The sequence below is a fragment of the Mobula birostris genome, chromosome 11 (genome assembly GCF_030028105.1).
Source record: "Mobula birostris isolate sMobBir1 chromosome 11, sMobBir1.hap1, whole genome shotgun sequence".
NCBI lineage: Eukaryota > Metazoa > Chordata > Chondrichthyes > Myliobatiformes > Myliobatidae > Mobula > Mobula birostris.
In genome coordinates this window covers 20717006-20733775 of record NC_092380.1, presented here as the reverse complement: position 1 = coordinate 20733775, position 16770 = coordinate 20717006, and the positions used below count along the sequence as shown (strand labels likewise).

The following is a 16770-nucleotide window of genomic DNA, read 5'->3' as shown; positions in this document are numbered from 1 at the left end:
GGCATAATGAAGGGCCTCGGCCCTTCTCCCTTTACTGCCCTCTGTACAGCTTGGCAGATCCCTCAGCACTCCGTGTGCACGTGTGTCTGTGACTCTGTGTGTGTGTGTGTGTGTGTGAGAGAGAGAGATTGAGTGAGTGAGTGAGTGAGTGAGTGAGTGAGTGAGTGAGTGAGAGAGAGAGAGACAGACCCTGCCAGATCCCTCAGCATTCCATGTGTGTTTGTGTCGGTGGGTGAGAGAGACAGAGACAGAGACAGACACAGAGAGACAGACACACACACACACACACAAACACACACACACACCCACCCCCACACACCCCCGTGTGCACGTGTGTCTGTGACTCTGTGTGTGTGTGAGATTGAGTGAGAGAGAGAGACAGACCCTGCCAGATCCCTCAGCATTCCATGTGTGTTTGTGTCGGTGGGTGAGAGAGACAGAGACAGAGACAGACACAGAGAGACAGACACACACACACACACAAACACACACACACACCCACCCCCACACACCCCCGTGTGCACGTGTGTCTGTGACTCTGTGTGTGTGTGAGATTGAGTGAGTGAGAGAGAGAGACAGACCGACCCTGCCAGATCCCTCAGCATTCCATGTGTGTTTGTGTCGGTGGGTGAGAGAGACAGAGACAGACACAGAGAGACAGACAGACACACACACACACCCACCCACCCCCATCCACCCTGGTAAAAAAAGGTGGTGGGGGAGCAGGGGAGAAGACACCACTGTGTCCAATGATAGCCTGTGCAGACGCAAAGTCTACAGCTTCTGTGAGATGAAACAAACTCAAGCCACTCAACAATTGTAATTCCACACACATCAAAATAAAGGCACAGAGGTGTGAATGGCTGCACTTCAGCCTTCGGCTTGGAGAGCACACCCATTGTTTCTCCTCAGGCACACCTGTAGCTGACATCTTCCTATTCCCAAGCTTGCCAGGAGGCTTTTCTGCCCGCGGACTTTGGCCACGTCCACAAACCTCGTAACCGGTCTTGAGCGGCGCACGTGGCCTCTGCCTTTGTCGCCCGGTGCAGTCCCATCCGCTCGCTCCCTCCCGGAGAGGGCAGAGCCTCCGAAGGAGACCGTTCAGCTGGATGCGCCAGCCAGCTGGGGCACGCAAAGCCGAGAGGCGCGCTCTCTTTGCCGAGTGCAGGGACGCCCTTGAAGGGCCGAGCGGCCTGCTCCCACTCCCCCTGCAGACTTTTGTGCAGACAGGACAGCGTGACCAGCCTCCCACGACCAGGAGAGCAGTGCAAGTTGAGCCAGCCTCTGAGACCGACCTGGGAGCCAGCCGAGGAAGCCGGCAGCCTTGACGTAGGCAGTGTGCCAGTGACGTAGGCGCCCGTAGGTACGGCCCCACTCCCAGATGATTGGTGGATCACTGGCAGCTTTACATAGCCTCTGACAAGTTGCACTCAGGACGGACCAGGTAGGCAACAGCTGTCCAGCACACCCACCGATCCCAGACAACCTAGGGGAGAGCTGCCAGCGGGCCAGGGCAGCAAGGTCTTTGCCAGGCCTCCTGCTTCAATCTAAACACCAGAGGCTAGGCAGGATGTAGCCGACTCAAGAGGCCGCCTGCATCGCTTCTCGGCCTTTTGGCTAAGATCAAGTGTAGTATCTGTTCTTATCAGTTTAATATCTGATACGTCCCTTATCTGGGGACCATATATTAAATTGATTTTTGGAACAGGGAGATGGAATAGGGGCTTGCTCCGTCCACTCCACGCATCGACCCGGTATTGCAGTGCCTCTGGGAACGGTGCACTCCCCTTCTGGGGAATTTCAAAGTAGCAAAGAAAAGAAAAACGACGAAAGCTCCATCAGGCGGCGGCGGCGGCACAGCAGCACAGACAAGCATGCACGCACATGGAGAGAGAGGAGAGCTGCTTGCTCTACACCTCTCCTGTGTCTGTGTCTGTCTGTCGATACAGCTCACTCACTCACTCACTCACGCAATGTGCAGACAACTCAACAACAGCACGGGCATCATATCTGGGCCGTTTGGCTAAGATCAAGTGCACATCCGGGCTGCAACCAGATCAGGTGCTGCAGGCAAGGCAGCAACTTCATGAGAGATGCCCCTTGGCATTCATTCCTGAAGCAAACTGCTCAACCGGCGCACTCATTCTGATGCCTGCTCACTCGGCTGCTGCCTGCACCAAGCACAGAAGCAGAGTGAAGTGGAGCAGGCCGAAAGACCTTTTCTGTCCCGCCACACTCGCTCCACTTCTCAGGCTCAGGCTTCTCAGCTGCTCCTTGAAGCCAACGGAGGACGCGACGGACGGACGGACGGACGGATGGACGGGCGGGCGAAGGAAGGAAGGAAGGAAGGAAGGAAGGAAGGAAGGAAGGAACGAACGATATCGAGTCACTGGCTCTGCTGCAATTTCACCAGCAGCCAGCCAGCCTGTCGGACAGGCAGGCTCGTTCAAGTGTGCCAGCAGCCAGGGCACGCGGACGGGAGGGAGGAAGGAAGGAAGGGAGGGAGGCATCCGATGGAGCCCGGCTACAGAGCAACGGGGCGCCGCCGCCGCCGGCACAACAGGGCCCGGTGCTCCTGCACCCTGCATCCTCCCCGCCTGCACCAGACTGCCAAGACTGCTGCTCTCCTGCCCAGACAGACAGACCAGCTACAAGCATCACCACCTAGCCATAGCATCAGCAAAACTCTGCCTACCTGCCCTGCCCTGGCCTGGCCTGGCCTGGCCTCCTGGCCTCCTCTGATGCGTCTGCCTGCCCCAGGCCCAAAGCCCCGCCCACCGTTCAAGGTAAGGCAGAGGCACAACCCCCCACTCCACCCACTCAGACCTCCCCAATATACATCGGCAGTGCAGTGCATCTCTAGCCTCGCTCAGAATCACGTCCCAAACCCCAAGATCACTCAAACGTCTCATGCTTACACCTACCTACTCGGCGTCCAGCTTTGGCGCACGTCTCCACAATTGCCACATCCGTCCACGTGCCCCTGCTTCACGCACGGCACTGTGCCTCCCTCCGGCAGGCATTTCGCCGATCCGTTTCCTGTTTCACAACCAAGGCATAATCAGTACCCCTTTCCTTCCACGGCGCGCACACGCGCCCACCCACTCCACCACTGAGCCATGCCGGCCAAAAACGCACCTGCAGAGCAGTGGGGCACAGGGCCGCCGTCAGCCCGCGACACATTTCCCTCCTGCCGTGCCCTCCCTCCTGTTTCTACATCCGTGCACCCACCCCGCTGCAAAACCAGTCAGTCTGCTCAGGCGTCAGCACAGAGGCATAATGAAGGGCCTCGGCCCTTCTCCCTTTACTGCCCTCTGTACAGCTTGGCAGATCCCTCAGCACTCCGTGTGCACGTGTGTCTGTGACTCTGTGTGTGTGTGTGTGTGTGTGAGAGAGAGAGATTGAGTGAGTGAGTGAGTGAGTGAGTGAGTGAGTGAGTGAGTGAGAGAGAGAGAGACAGACCCTGCCAGATCCCTCAGCATTCCATGTGTGTTTGTGTCGGTGGGTGAGAGAGACAGAGACAGAGACAGACACAGAGAGACAGACACACACACACACACAAACACACACACACACCCACCCCCACACACCCCCGTGTGCACGTGTGTCTGTGACTCTGTGTGTGTGTGAGATTGAGTGAGAGAGAGAGACAGACCCTGCCAGATCCCTCAGCATTCCATGTGTGTTTGTGTCGGTGGGTGAGAGAGACAGAGACAGAGACAGACACAGAGAGACAGACACACACACACACACAAACACACACACACACCCACCCCCACACACCCCCGTGTGCACGTGTGTCTGTGACTCTGTGTGTGTGTGAGATTGAGTGAGTGAGAGAGAGAGACAGACCGACCCTGCCAGATCCCTCAGCATTCCATGTGTGTTTGTGTCGGTGGGTGAGAGAGACAGAGACAGACACAGAGAGACAGACAGACACACACACACACCCACCCACCCCCATCCACCCTGGTAAAAAAAGGTGGTGGGGGAGCAGGGGAGAAGACACCACTGTGTCCAATGATAGCCTGTGCAGACGCAAAGTCTACAGCTTCTGTGAGATGAAACAAACTCAAGCCACTCAACAATTGTAATTCCACACACATCAAAATAAAGGCACAGAGGTGTGAATGGCTGCACTTCAGCCTTCGGCTTGGAGAGCACACCCATTGTTTCTCCTCAGGCACACCTGTAGCTGACATCTTCCTATTCCCAAGCTTGCCAGGAGGCTTTTCTGCCCGCGGACTTTGGCCACGTCCACAAACCTCGTAACCGGTCTTGAGCGGCGCACGTGGCCTCTGCCTTTGTCGCCCGGTGCAGTCCCATCCGCTCGCTCCCTCCCGGAGAGGGCAGAGCCTCCGAAGGAGACCGTTCAGCTGGATGCGCCAGCCAGCTGGGGCACGCAAAGCCGAGAGGCGCGCTCTCTTTGCCGAGTGCAGGGACGCCCTTGAAGGGCCGAGCGGCCTGCTCCCACTCCCCCTGCAGACTTTTGTGCAGACAGGACAGCGTGACCAGCCTCCCACGACCAGGAGAGCAGTGCAAGTTGAGCCAGCCTCTGAGACCGACCTGGGAGCCAGCCGAGGAAGCCGGCAGCCTTGACGTAGGCAGTGTGCCAGTGACGTAGGCGCCCGTAGGTACGGCCCCACTCCCAGATGATTGGTGGATCACTGGCAGCTTTACATAGCCTCTGACAAGTTGCACTCAGGACGGACCAGGTAGGCAACAGCTGTCCAGCACACCCACCGATCCCAGACAACCTAGGGGAGAGCTGCCAGCGGGCCAGGGCAGCAAGGTCTTTGCCAGGCCTCCTGCTTCAATCTAAACACCAGAGGCTAGGCAGGATGTAGCCGACTCAAGAGGCCGCCTGCATCGCTTCTCGGCCTTTTGGCTAAGATCAAGTGTAGTATCTGTTCTTATCAGTTTAATATCTGATACGTCCCTTATCTGGGGACCATATATTAAATTGATTTTTGGAACAGGGAGATGGAATAGGGGCTTGCTCCGTCCACTCCACGCATCGACCCGGTATTGCAGTGCCTCTGGGAACGGTGCACTCCCCTTCTGGGGAATTTCAAAGTAGCAAAGAAAAGAAAAACGACGAAAGCTCCATCAGGCGGCGGCGGCGGCACAGCAGCACAGACAAGCATGCACGCACATGGAGAGAGAGGAGAGCTGCTTGCTCTACACCTCTCCTGTGTCTGTGTCTGTCTGTCGATACAGCTCACTCACTCACTCACTCACGCAATGTGCAGACAACTCAACAACAGCACGGGCATCATATCTGGGCCGTTTGGCTAAGATCAAGTGCACATCCGGGCTGCAACCAGATCAGGTGCTGCAGGCAAGGCAGCAACTTCATGAGAGATGCCCCTTGGCATTCATTCCTGAAGCAAACTGCTCAACCGGCGCACTCATTCTGATGCCTGCTCACTCGGCTGCTGCCTGCACCAAGCACAGAAGCAGAGTGAAGTGGAGCAGGCCGAAAGACCTTTTCTGTCCCGCCACACTCGCTCCACTTCTCAGGCTCAGGCTTCTCAGCTGCTCCTTGAAGCCAACGGAGGACGCGACGGACGGACGGACGGACGGATGGACGGGCGGGCGAAGGAAGGAAGGAAGGAAGGAAGGAAGGAAGGAAGGAAGGAACGAACGATATCGAGTCACTGGCTCTGCTGCAATTTCACCAGCAGCCAGCCAGCCTGTCGGACAGGCAGGCTCGTTCAAGTGTGCCAGCAGCCAGGGCACGCGGACGGGAGGGAGGAAGGAAGGAAGGGAGGGAGGCATCCGATGGAGCCCGGCTACAGAGCAACGGGGCGCCGCCGCCGCCGGCACAACAGGGCCCGGTGCTCCTGCACCCTGCATCCTCCCCGCCTGCACCAGACTGCCAAGACTGCTGCTCTCCTGCCCAGACAGACAGACCAGCTACAAGCATCACCACCTAGCCATAGCATCAGCAAAACTCTGCCTACCTGCCCTGCCCTGGCCTGGCCTGGCCTGGCCTCCTGGCCTCCTCTGATGCGTCTGCCTGCCCCAGGCCCAAAGCCCCGCCCACCGTTCAAGGTAAGGCAGAGGCACAACCCCCCACTCCACCCACTCAGACCTCCCCAATATACATCGGCAGTGCAGTGCATCTCTAGCCTCGCTCAGAATCACGTCCCAAACCCCAAGATCACTCAAACGTCTCATGCTTACACCTACCTACTCGGCGTCCAGCTTTGGCGCACGTCTCCACAATTGCCACATCCGTCCACGTGCCCCTGCTTCACGCACGGCACTGTGCCTCCCTCCGGCAGGCATTTCGCCGATCCGTTTCCTGTTTCACAACCAAGGCATAATCAGTACCCCTTTCCTTCCACGGCGCGCACACGCGCCCACCCACTCCACCACTGAGCCATGCCGGCCAAAAACGCACCTGCAGAGCAGTGGGGCACAGGGCCGCCGTCAGCCCGCGACACATTTCCCTCCTGCCGTGCCCTCCCTCCTGTTTCTACATCCGTGCACCCACCCCGCTGCAAAACCAGTCAGTCTGCTCAGGCGTCAGCACAGAGGCATAATGAAGGGCCTCGGCCCTTCTCCCTTTACTGCCCTCTGTACAGCTTGGCAGATCCCTCAGCACTCCGTGTGCACGTGTGTCTGTGACTCTGTGTGTGTGTGTGTGTGTGTGAGAGAGAGAGATTGAGTGAGTGAGTGAGTGAGTGAGTGAGTGAGTGAGTGAGTGAGAGAGAGAGAGACAGACCCTGCCAGATCCCTCAGCATTCCATGTGTGTTTGTGTCGGTGGGTGAGAGAGACAGAGACAGAGACAGACACAGAGAGACAGACACACACACACACACAAACACACACACACACCCACCCCCACACACCCCCGTGTGCACGTGTGTCTGTGACTCTGTGTGTGTGTGAGATTGAGTGAGAGAGAGAGACAGACCCTGCCAGATCCCTCAGCATTCCATGTGTGTTTGTGTCGGTGGGTGAGAGAGACAGAGACAGAGACAGACACAGAGAGACAGACACACACACACACACAAACACACACACACACCCACCCCCACACACCCCCGTGTGCACGTGTGTCTGTGACTCTGTGTGTGTGTGAGATTGAGTGAGTGAGAGAGAGAGACAGACCGACCCTGCCAGATCCCTCAGCATTCCATGTGTGTTTGTGTCGGTGGGTGAGAGAGACAGAGACAGACACAGAGAGACAGACAGACACACACACACACCCACCCACCCCCATCCACCCTGGTAAAAAAAGGTGGTGGGGGAGCAGGGGAGAAGACACCACTGTGTCCAATGATAGCCTGTGCAGACGCAAAGTCTACAGCTTCTGTGAGATGAAACAAACTCAAGCCACTCAACAATTGTAATTCCACACACATCAAAATAAAGGCACAGAGGTGTGAATGGCTGCACTTCAGCCTTCGGCTTGGAGAGCACACCCATTGTTTCTCCTCAGGCACACCTGTAGCTGACATCTTCCTATTCCCAAGCTTGCCAGGAGGCTTTTCTGCCCGCGGACTTTGGCCACGTCCACAAACCTCGTAACCGGTCTTGAGCGGCGCACGTGGCCTCTGCCTTTGTCGCCCGGTGCAGTCCCATCCGCTCGCTCCCTCCCGGAGAGGGCAGAGCCTCCGAAGGAGACCGTTCAGCTGGATGCGCCAGCCAGCTGGGGCACGCAAAGCCGAGAGGCGCGCTCTCTTTGCCGAGTGCAGGGACGCCCTTGAAGGGCCGAGCGGCCTGCTCCCACTCCCCCTGCAGACTTTTGTGCAGACAGGACAGCGTGACCAGCCTCCCACGACCAGGAGAGCAGTGCAAGTTGAGCCAGCCTCTGAGACCGACCTGGGAGCCAGCCGAGGAAGCCGGCAGCCTTGACGTAGGCAGTGTGCCAGTGACGTAGGCGCCCGTAGGTACGGCCCCACTCCCAGATGATTGGTGGATCACTGGCAGCTTTACATAGCCTCTGACAAGTTGCACTCAGGACGGACCAGGTAGGCAACAGCTGTCCAGCACACCCACCGATCCCAGACAACCTAGGGGAGAGCTGCCAGCGGGCCAGGGCAGCAAGGTCTTTGCCAGGCCTCCTGCTTCAATCTAAACACCAGAGGCTAGGCAGGATGTAGCCGACTCAAGAGGCCGCCTGCATCGCTTCTCGGCCTTTTGGCTAAGATCAAGTGTAGTATCTGTTCTTATCAGTTTAATATCTGATACGTCCCTTATCTGGGGACCATATATTAAATTGATTTTTGGAACAGGGAGATGGAATAGGGGCTTGCTCCGTCCACTCCACGCATCGACCCGGTATTGCAGTGCCTCTGGGAACGGTGCACTCCCCTTCTGGGGAATTTCAAAGTAGCAAAGAAAAGAAAAACGACGAAAGCTCCATCAGGCGGCGGCGGCGGCACAGCAGCACAGACAAGCATGCACGCACATGGAGAGAGAGGAGAGCTGCTTGCTCTACACCTCTCCTGTGTCTGTGTCTGTCTGTCGATACAGCTCACTCACTCACTCACTCACGCAATGTGCAGACAACTCAACAACAGCACGGGCATCATATCTGGGCCGTTTGGCTAAGATCAAGTGCACATCCGGGCTGCAACCAGATCAGGTGCTGCAGGCAAGGCAGCAACTTCATGAGAGATGCCCCTTGGCATTCATTCCTGAAGCAAACTGCTCAACCGGCGCACTCATTCTGATGCCTGCTCACTCGGCTGCTGCCTGCACCAAGCACAGAAGCAGAGTGAAGTGGAGCAGGCCGAAAGACCTTTTCTGTCCCGCCACACTCGCTCCACTTCTCAGGCTCAGGCTTCTCAGCTGCTCCTTGAAGCCAACGGAGGACGCGACGGACGGACGGACGGACGGATGGACGGGCGGGCGAAGGAAGGAAGGAAGGAAGGAAGGAAGGAAGGAAGGAAGGAACGAACGATATCGAGTCACTGGCTCTGCTGCAATTTCACCAGCAGCCAGCCAGCCTGTCGGACAGGCAGGCTCGTTCAAGTGTGCCAGCAGCCAGGGCACGCGGACGGGAGGGAGGAAGGAAGGAAGGGAGGGAGGCATCCGATGGAGCCCGGCTACAGAGCAACGGGGCGCCGCCGCCGCCGGCACAACAGGGCCCGGTGCTCCTGCACCCTGCATCCTCCCCGCCTGCACCAGACTGCCAAGACTGCTGCTCTCCTGCCCAGACAGACAGACCAGCTACAAGCATCACCACCTAGCCATAGCATCAGCAAAACTCTGCCTACCTGCCCTGCCCTGGCCTGGCCTGGCCTGGCCTCCTGGCCTCCTCTGATGCGTCTGCCTGCCCCAGGCCCAAAGCCCCGCCCACCGTTCAAGGTAAGGCAGAGGCACAACCCCCCACTCCACCCACTCAGACCTCCCCAATATACATCGGCAGTGCAGTGCATCTCTAGCCTCGCTCAGAATCACGTCCCAAACCCCAAGATCACTCAAACGTCTCATGCTTACACCTACCTACTCGGCGTCCAGCTTTGGCGCACGTCTCCACAATTGCCACATCCGTCCACGTGCCCCTGCTTCACGCACGGCACTGTGCCTCCCTCCGGCAGGCATTTCGCCGATCCGTTTCCTGTTTCACAACCAAGGCATAATCAGTACCCCTTTCCTTCCACGGCGCGCACACGCGCCCACCCACTCCACCACTGAGCCATGCCGGCCAAAAACGCACCTGCAGAGCAGTGGGGCACAGGGCCGCCGTCAGCCCGCGACACATTTCCCTCCTGCCGTGCCCTCCCTCCTGTTTCTACATCCGTGCACCCACCCCGCTGCAAAACCAGTCAGTCTGCTCAGGCGTCAGCACAGAGGCATAATGAAGGGCCTCGGCCCTTCTCCCTTTACTGCCCTCTGTACAGCTTGGCAGATCCCTCAGCACTCCGTGTGCACGTGTGTCTGTGACTCTGTGTGTGTGTGTGTGTGTGTGAGAGAGAGAGATTGAGTGAGTGAGTGAGTGAGTGAGTGAGTGAGTGAGTGAGTGAGAGAGAGAGAGACAGACCCTGCCAGATCCCTCAGCATTCCATGTGTGTTTGTGTCGGTGGGTGAGAGAGACAGAGACAGAGACAGACACAGAGAGACAGACACACACACACACACAAACACACACACACACCCACCCCCACACACCCCCGTGTGCACGTGTGTCTGTGACTCTGTGTGTGTGTGAGATTGAGTGAGAGAGAGAGACAGACCCTGCCAGATCCCTCAGCATTCCATGTGTGTTTGTGTCGGTGGGTGAGAGAGACAGAGACAGAGACAGACACAGAGAGACAGACACACACACACACACAAACACACACACACACCCACCCCCACACACCCCCGTGTGCACGTGTGTCTGTGACTCTGTGTGTGTGTGAGATTGAGTGAGTGAGAGAGAGAGACAGACCGACCCTGCCAGATCCCTCAGCATTCCATGTGTGTTTGTGTCGGTGGGTGAGAGAGACAGAGACAGACACAGAGAGACAGACAGACACACACACACACCCACCCACCCCCATCCACCCTGGTAAAAAAAGGTGGTGGGGGAGCAGGGGAGAAGACACCACTGTGTCCAATGATAGCCTGTGCAGACGCAAAGTCTACAGCTTCTGTGAGATGAAACAAACTCAAGCCACTCAACAATTGTAATTCCACACACATCAAAATAAAGGCACAGAGGTGTGAATGGCTGCACTTCAGCCTTCGGCTTGGAGAGCACACCCATTGTTTCTCCTCAGGCACACCTGTAGCTGACATCTTCCTATTCCCAAGCTTGCCAGGAGGCTTTTCTGCCCGCGGACTTTGGCCACGTCCACAAACCTCGTAACCGGTCTTGAGCGGCGCACGTGGCCTCTGCCTTTGTCGCCCGGTGCAGTCCCATCCGCTCGCTCCCTCCCGGAGAGGGCAGAGCCTCCGAAGGAGACCGTTCAGCTGGATGCGCCAGCCAGCTGGGGCACGCAAAGCCGAGAGGCGCGCTCTCTTTGCCGAGTGCAGGGACGCCCTTGAAGGGCCGAGCGGCCTGCTCCCACTCCCCCTGCAGACTTTTGTGCAGACAGGACAGCGTGACCAGCCTCCCACGACCAGGAGAGCAGTGCAAGTTGAGCCAGCCTCTGAGACCGACCTGGGAGCCAGCCGAGGAAGCCGGCAGCCTTGACGTAGGCAGTGTGCCAGTGACGTAGGCGCCCGTAGGTACGGCCCCACTCCCAGATGATTGGTGGATCACTGGCAGCTTTACATAGCCTCTGACAAGTTGCACTCAGGACGGACCAGGTAGGCAACAGCTGTCCAGCACACCCACCGATCCCAGACAACCTAGGGGAGAGCTGCCAGCGGGCCAGGGCAGCAAGGTCTTTGCCAGGCCTCCTGCTTCAATCTAAACACCAGAGGCTAGGCAGGATGTAGCCGACTCAAGAGGCCGCCTGCATCGCTTCTCGGCCTTTTGGCTAAGATCAAGTGTAGTATTGGGTTGCCCCAGTCAGCTGGTCGTTGCCGGCATACCTATCCCACGTAGCAAAGTTCTTCCAGGAGAACGCCTTTGACCACAAGGCCATCAGGCAGTGGTCGGCACGAAGTGTCCTGCAGGCACTGCAGGAGAAGGACGTGATGGACACAGTGGGGTGGTTCCCTGAGCAGACTGTCCAGTTCATCTGGCAAAATGCCTCATCGCCAGATCTCACCAACAGGCACCAAGACCTCGCCTGGCTGGCGGTGAGAGGGGCCCTCCCAGTCAGAGCCCTCCTGTACGCCCGGAACGTCGTCTCCGCACCCCACTGCCCACGGGAGGACTGCAGTGAGGAGGAGTCTGTGACCCACCTCTTTGCACACTGCCAGTTCGCAAAGAGGGTGTGGAGGAGGATGGACGGGCTAGTGTCACGTTTCATCCCCAGCAGCTGCGTGACAGAGGACTCTCTGATCTACGGGCTGTTCCCGGGGACGCACACGGAGACCAACATCCGGTGCTGCTGGCAGATCATCAACTCGGTGAAAGACGCTCTTTGGTCAGCCCGAAACTTGATCATCTACCAGCACATGGAGATGTCCGTGGGAGAATGCTGCCGACTGGCACACTCTCGGCTGCAGGAGTACGTGCTGAGGGACGCACTGAAACTTGGTGCAGCCACCGCAAGGGCCCGGTGGGGAAGGACCACAGTATAGGTTTCTCCACCCGTGGGAGTGGGAGGGGTCGGTGGGCGAGGAGTATACCCCTCAACAATGAGATGCTAAGCTGAACTACTGGAGTGCCACGTGGGTGGCTATAAACACGGGTATTTTACTGAGTATAATGGAAACGTATGTAAAGGATGAAAAGTTATTGAATGGTTTATTGTATATATTTATTTTTGAATAAAGTATATTTTGAAATAAAAAAAAAAAAATTGGGTTGCCGGCATACCTATCCCACGTAGCAAAGTTCTTCCAGGAGAACGCCTTTGACCACAAGGCCATCAGGCAGTGGTCGGCACGAAGTGTCCTGCAGGCACTGCAGGAGAAGGACGTGATGGACACAGTGGGGTGGTTCCCTGAGCAGACTGTCCAGTTCATCTGGCAAAATGCCTCATCGCCAGATCTCACCAACAGGCACCAAGACCTCGCCTGGCTGGCGGTGAGAGGGGCCCTCCCAGTCAGAGCCCTCCTGTACGCCCGGAACGTCGTCTCCGCACCCCACTGCCCACGGGAGGACTGCAGTGAGGAGGAGTCTGTGACCCACCTCTTTGCACACTGCCAGTTCGCAAAGAGGGTGTGGAGGAGGATGGACGGGCTAGTGTCACGTTTCATCCCCAGCAGCTGCGTGACAGAGGACTCTCTGATCTACGGGCTGTTCCCGGGGACGCACACGGAGACCAACATCCGGTGCTGCTGGCAGATCATCAACTCGGTGAAAGACGCTCTTTGGTCAGCCCGAAACTTGATCATCTACCAGCACATGGAGATGTCCGTGGGAGAATGCTGCCGACTGGCACACTCTCGGCTGCAGGAGTACGTGCTGAGGGACGCACTGAAACTTGGTGCAGCCACCGCAAGGGCCCGGTGGGGAAGGACCACAGTATAGGTTTCTCCACCCGTGGGAGTGGGAGGGGTCGGTGGGCGAGGAGTATACCCCTCAACAATGAGATGCTAAGCTGAACTACTGGAGTGCCACGTGGGTGGCTATAAACACGGGTATTTTACTGAGTATAATGGAAACGTATGTAAAGGATGAAAAGTTATTGAATGGTTTATTGTATATATTTATTTTTGAATAAAGTATATTTTGAAATAAAAAAAAAAAAAAAAAAATCTGTTCTTATCAGTTTAATATCTGATACGTCCCTTATCTGGGGACCATATATTAAATTGATTTTTGGAACAGGGAGATGGAATAGGGGCTTGCTCCGTCCACTCCACGCATCGACCCGGTATTGCAGTGCCTCTGGGAACGGTGCACTCCCCTTCTGGGGAATTTCAAAGTAGCAAAGAAAAGAAAAACGACGAAAGCTCCATCAGGCGGCGGCGGCGGCACAGCAGCACAGACAAGCATGCACGCACATGGAGAGAGAGGAGAGCTGCTTGCTCTACACCTCTCCTGTGTCTGTGTCTGTCTGTCGATACAGCTCACTCACTCACTCACTCACGCAATGTGCAGACAACTCAACAACAGCACGGGCATCATATCTGGGCCGTTTGGCTAAGATCAAGTGCACATCCGGGCTGCAACCAGATCAGGTGCTGCAGGCAAGGCAGCAACTTCATGAGAGATGCCCCTTGGCATTCATTCCTGAAGCAAACTGCTCAACCGGCGCACTCATTCTGATGCCTGCTCACTCGGCTGCTGCCTGCACCAAGCACAGAAGCAGAGTGAAGTGGAGCAGGCCGAAAGACCTTTTCTGTCCCGCCACACTCGCTCCACTTCTCAGGCTCAGGCTTCTCAGCTGCTCCTTGAAGCCAACGGAGGACGCGACGGACGGACGGACGGACGGATGGACGGGCGGGCGAAGGAAGGAAGGAAGGAAGGAAGGAAGGAAGGAAGGAAGGAAGGAAGGAACGAACGATATCGAGTCACTGGCTCTGCTGCAATTTCACCAGCAGCCAGCCAGCCTGTCGGACAGGCAGGCTCGTTCAAGTGTGCCAGCAGCCAGGGCACGCGGACGGGAGGGAGGAAGGAAGGAAGGGAGGGAGGCATCCGATGGAGCCCGGCTACAGAGCAACGGGGCGCCGCCGCCGCCGGCACAACAGGGCCCGGTGCTCCTGCACCCTGCATCCTCCCCGCCTGCACCAGACTGCCAAGACTGCTGCTCTCCTGCCCAGACAGACAGACCAGCTACAAGCATCACCACCTAGCCATAGCATCAGCAAAACTCTGCCTACCTGCCCTGCCCTGGCCTGGCCTGGCCTGGCCTCCTGGCCTCCTCTGATGCGTCTGCCTGCCCCAGGCCCAAAGCCCCGCCCACCGTTCAAGGTAAGGCAGAGGCACAACCCCCCACTCCACCCACTCAGACCTCCCCAATATACATCGGCAGTGCAGTGCATCTCTAGCCTCGCTCAGAATCACGTCCCAAACCCCAAGATCACTCAAACGTCTCATGCTTACACCTACCTACTCGGCGTCCAGCTTTGGCGCACGTCTCCACAATTGCCACATCCGTCCACGTGCCCCTGCTTCACGCACGGCACTGTGCCTCCCTCCGGCAGGCATTTCGCCGATCCGTTTCCTGTTTCACAACCAAGGCATAATCAGTACCCCTTTCCTTCCACGGCGCGCACACGCGCCCACCCACTCCACCACTGAGCCATGCCGGCCAAAAACGCACCTGCAGAGCAGTGGGGCACAGGGCCGCCGTCAGCCCGCGACACATTTCCCTCCTGCCGTGCCCTCCCTCCTGTTTCTACATCCGTGCACCCACCCCGCTGCAAAACCAGTCAGTCTGCTCAGGCGTCAGCACAGAGGCATAATGAAGGGCCTCGGCCCTTCTCCCTTTACTGCCCTCTGTACAGCTTGGCAGATCCCTCAGCACTCCGTGTGCACGTGTGTCTGTGACTCTGTGTGTGTGTGTGTGTGTGTGAGAGAGAGAGATTGAGTGAGTGAGTGAGTGAGTGAGTGAGTGAGTGAGTGAGTGAGAGAGAGAGAGACAGACCCTGCCAGATCCCTCAGCATTCCATGTGTGTTTGTGTCGGTGGGTGAGAGAGACAGAGACAGAGACAGACACAGAGAGACAGACACACACACACACACAAACACACACACACACCCACCCCCACACACCCCCGTGTGCACGTGTGTCTGTGACTCTGTGTGTGTGTGAGATTGAGTGAGAGAGAGAGACAGACCCTGCCAGATCCCTCAGCATTCCATGTGTGTTTGTGTCGGTGGGTGAGAGAGACAGAGACAGAGACAGACACAGAGAGACAGACACACACACACACACAAACACACACACACACCCACCCCCACACACCCCCGTGTGCACGTGTGTCTGTGACTCTGTGTGTGTGTGAGATTGAGTGAGTGAGAGAGAGAGACAGACCGACCCTGCCAGATCCCTCAGCATTCCATGTGTGTTTGTGTCGGTGGGTGAGAGAGACAGAGACAGACACAGAGAGACAGACAGACACACACACACACCCACCCACCCCCATCCACCCTGGTAAAAAAAGGTGGTGGGGGAGCAGGGGAGAAGACACCACTGTGTCCAATGATAGCCTGTGCAGACGCAAAGTCTACAGCTTCTGTGAGATGAAACAAACTCAAGCCACTCAACAATTGTAATTCCACACACATCAAAATAAAGGCACAGAGGTGTGAATGGCTGCACTTCAGCCTTCGGCTTGGAGAGCACACCCATTGTTTCTCCTCAGGCACACCTGTAGCTGACATCTTCCTATTCCCAAGCTTGCCAGGAGGCTTTTCTGCCCGCGGACTTTGGCCACGTCCACAAACCTCGTAACCGGTCTTGAGCGGCGCACGTGGCCTCTGCCTTTGTCGCCCGGTGCAGTCCCATCCGCTCGCTCCCTCCCGGAGAGGGCAGAGCCTCCGAAGGAGACCGTTCAGCTGGATGCGCCAGCCAGCTGGGGCACGCAAAGCCGAGAGGCGCGCTCTCTTTGCCGAGTGCAGGGACGCCCTTGAAGGGCCGAGCGGCCTGCTCCCACTCCCCCTGCAGACTTTTGTGCAGACAGGACAGCGTGACCAGCCTCCCACGACCAGGAGAGCAGTGCAAGTTGAGCCAGCCTCTGAGACCGACCTGGGAGCCAGCCGAGGAAGCCGGCAGCCTTGACGTAGGCAGTGTGCCAGTGACGTAGGCGCCCGTAGGTACGGCCCCACTCCCAGATGATTGGTGGATCACTGGCAGCTTTACATAGCCTCTGACAAGTTGCACTCAGGACGGACCAGGTAGGCAACAGCTGTCCAGCACACCCACCGATCCCAGACAACCTAGGGGAGAGCTGCCAGCGGGCCAGGGCAGCAAGGTCTTTGCCAGGCCTCCTGCTTCAATCTAAACACCAGAGGCTAGGCAGGATGTAGCCGACTCAAGAGGCCGCCTGCATCGCTTCTCGGCCTTTTGGCTAAGATCAAGTGTAGTATCTGTTCTTATCAGTTTAATATCTGATACGTCCCTTATCTGGGGACCATATATTAAATTGATTTTTGGAACAGGGAGATGGAATAGGGGCTTGCTCCGTCCACTCCACGCATCGACCCGGTATTGCAGTGCCTCTGGGAACGGTGCACTCCCCTTCTGGGGAATTTCAAAGTAGCAAAGAAAAGAAAAACGACGAAAGCTCCATCAGGCGGCGGCGGCGGCACAGCA

At 57.3% G+C, this 16770-nt stretch overlaps 4 non-coding genes and 1 pseudogene across 4 annotated transcripts; all 5 read left to right on the top strand.

Annotated features, from left to right (window-relative positions):
- The first annotated feature begins 1597 nt into the window (after positions 1–1597).
- On the top strand, positions 1598–1788 carry LOC140205684 (U2 spliceosomal RNA). The gene has a single exon (XR_011887951.1). It is a non-coding gene; the product is annotated as a U2 spliceosomal RNA (small nuclear RNA).
- A 3080-nt stretch (positions 1789–4868) lies between these two features.
- Positions 4869–5059, top strand: LOC140205683 (U2 spliceosomal RNA). Its single transcript, XR_011887950.1, has one exon. It is a non-coding gene; the product is annotated as a U2 spliceosomal RNA (small nuclear RNA).
- A 3080-nt stretch (positions 5060–8139) lies between these two features.
- LOC140205682 (U2 spliceosomal RNA) lies at positions 8140–8330 on the top strand. The gene has a single exon (XR_011887949.1). It is a non-coding gene; the product is annotated as a U2 spliceosomal RNA (small nuclear RNA).
- A 4882-nt stretch (positions 8331–13212) lies between these two features.
- LOC140205598 (U2 spliceosomal RNA) lies at positions 13213–13417 on the top strand (annotated as a pseudogene).
- A 3088-nt stretch (positions 13418–16505) lies between these two features.
- Positions 16506–16696, top strand: LOC140205681 (U2 spliceosomal RNA). The gene has a single exon (XR_011887948.1). It is a non-coding gene; the product is annotated as a U2 spliceosomal RNA (small nuclear RNA).
- Positions 16697–16770: the final 74 nt, after the last annotated feature.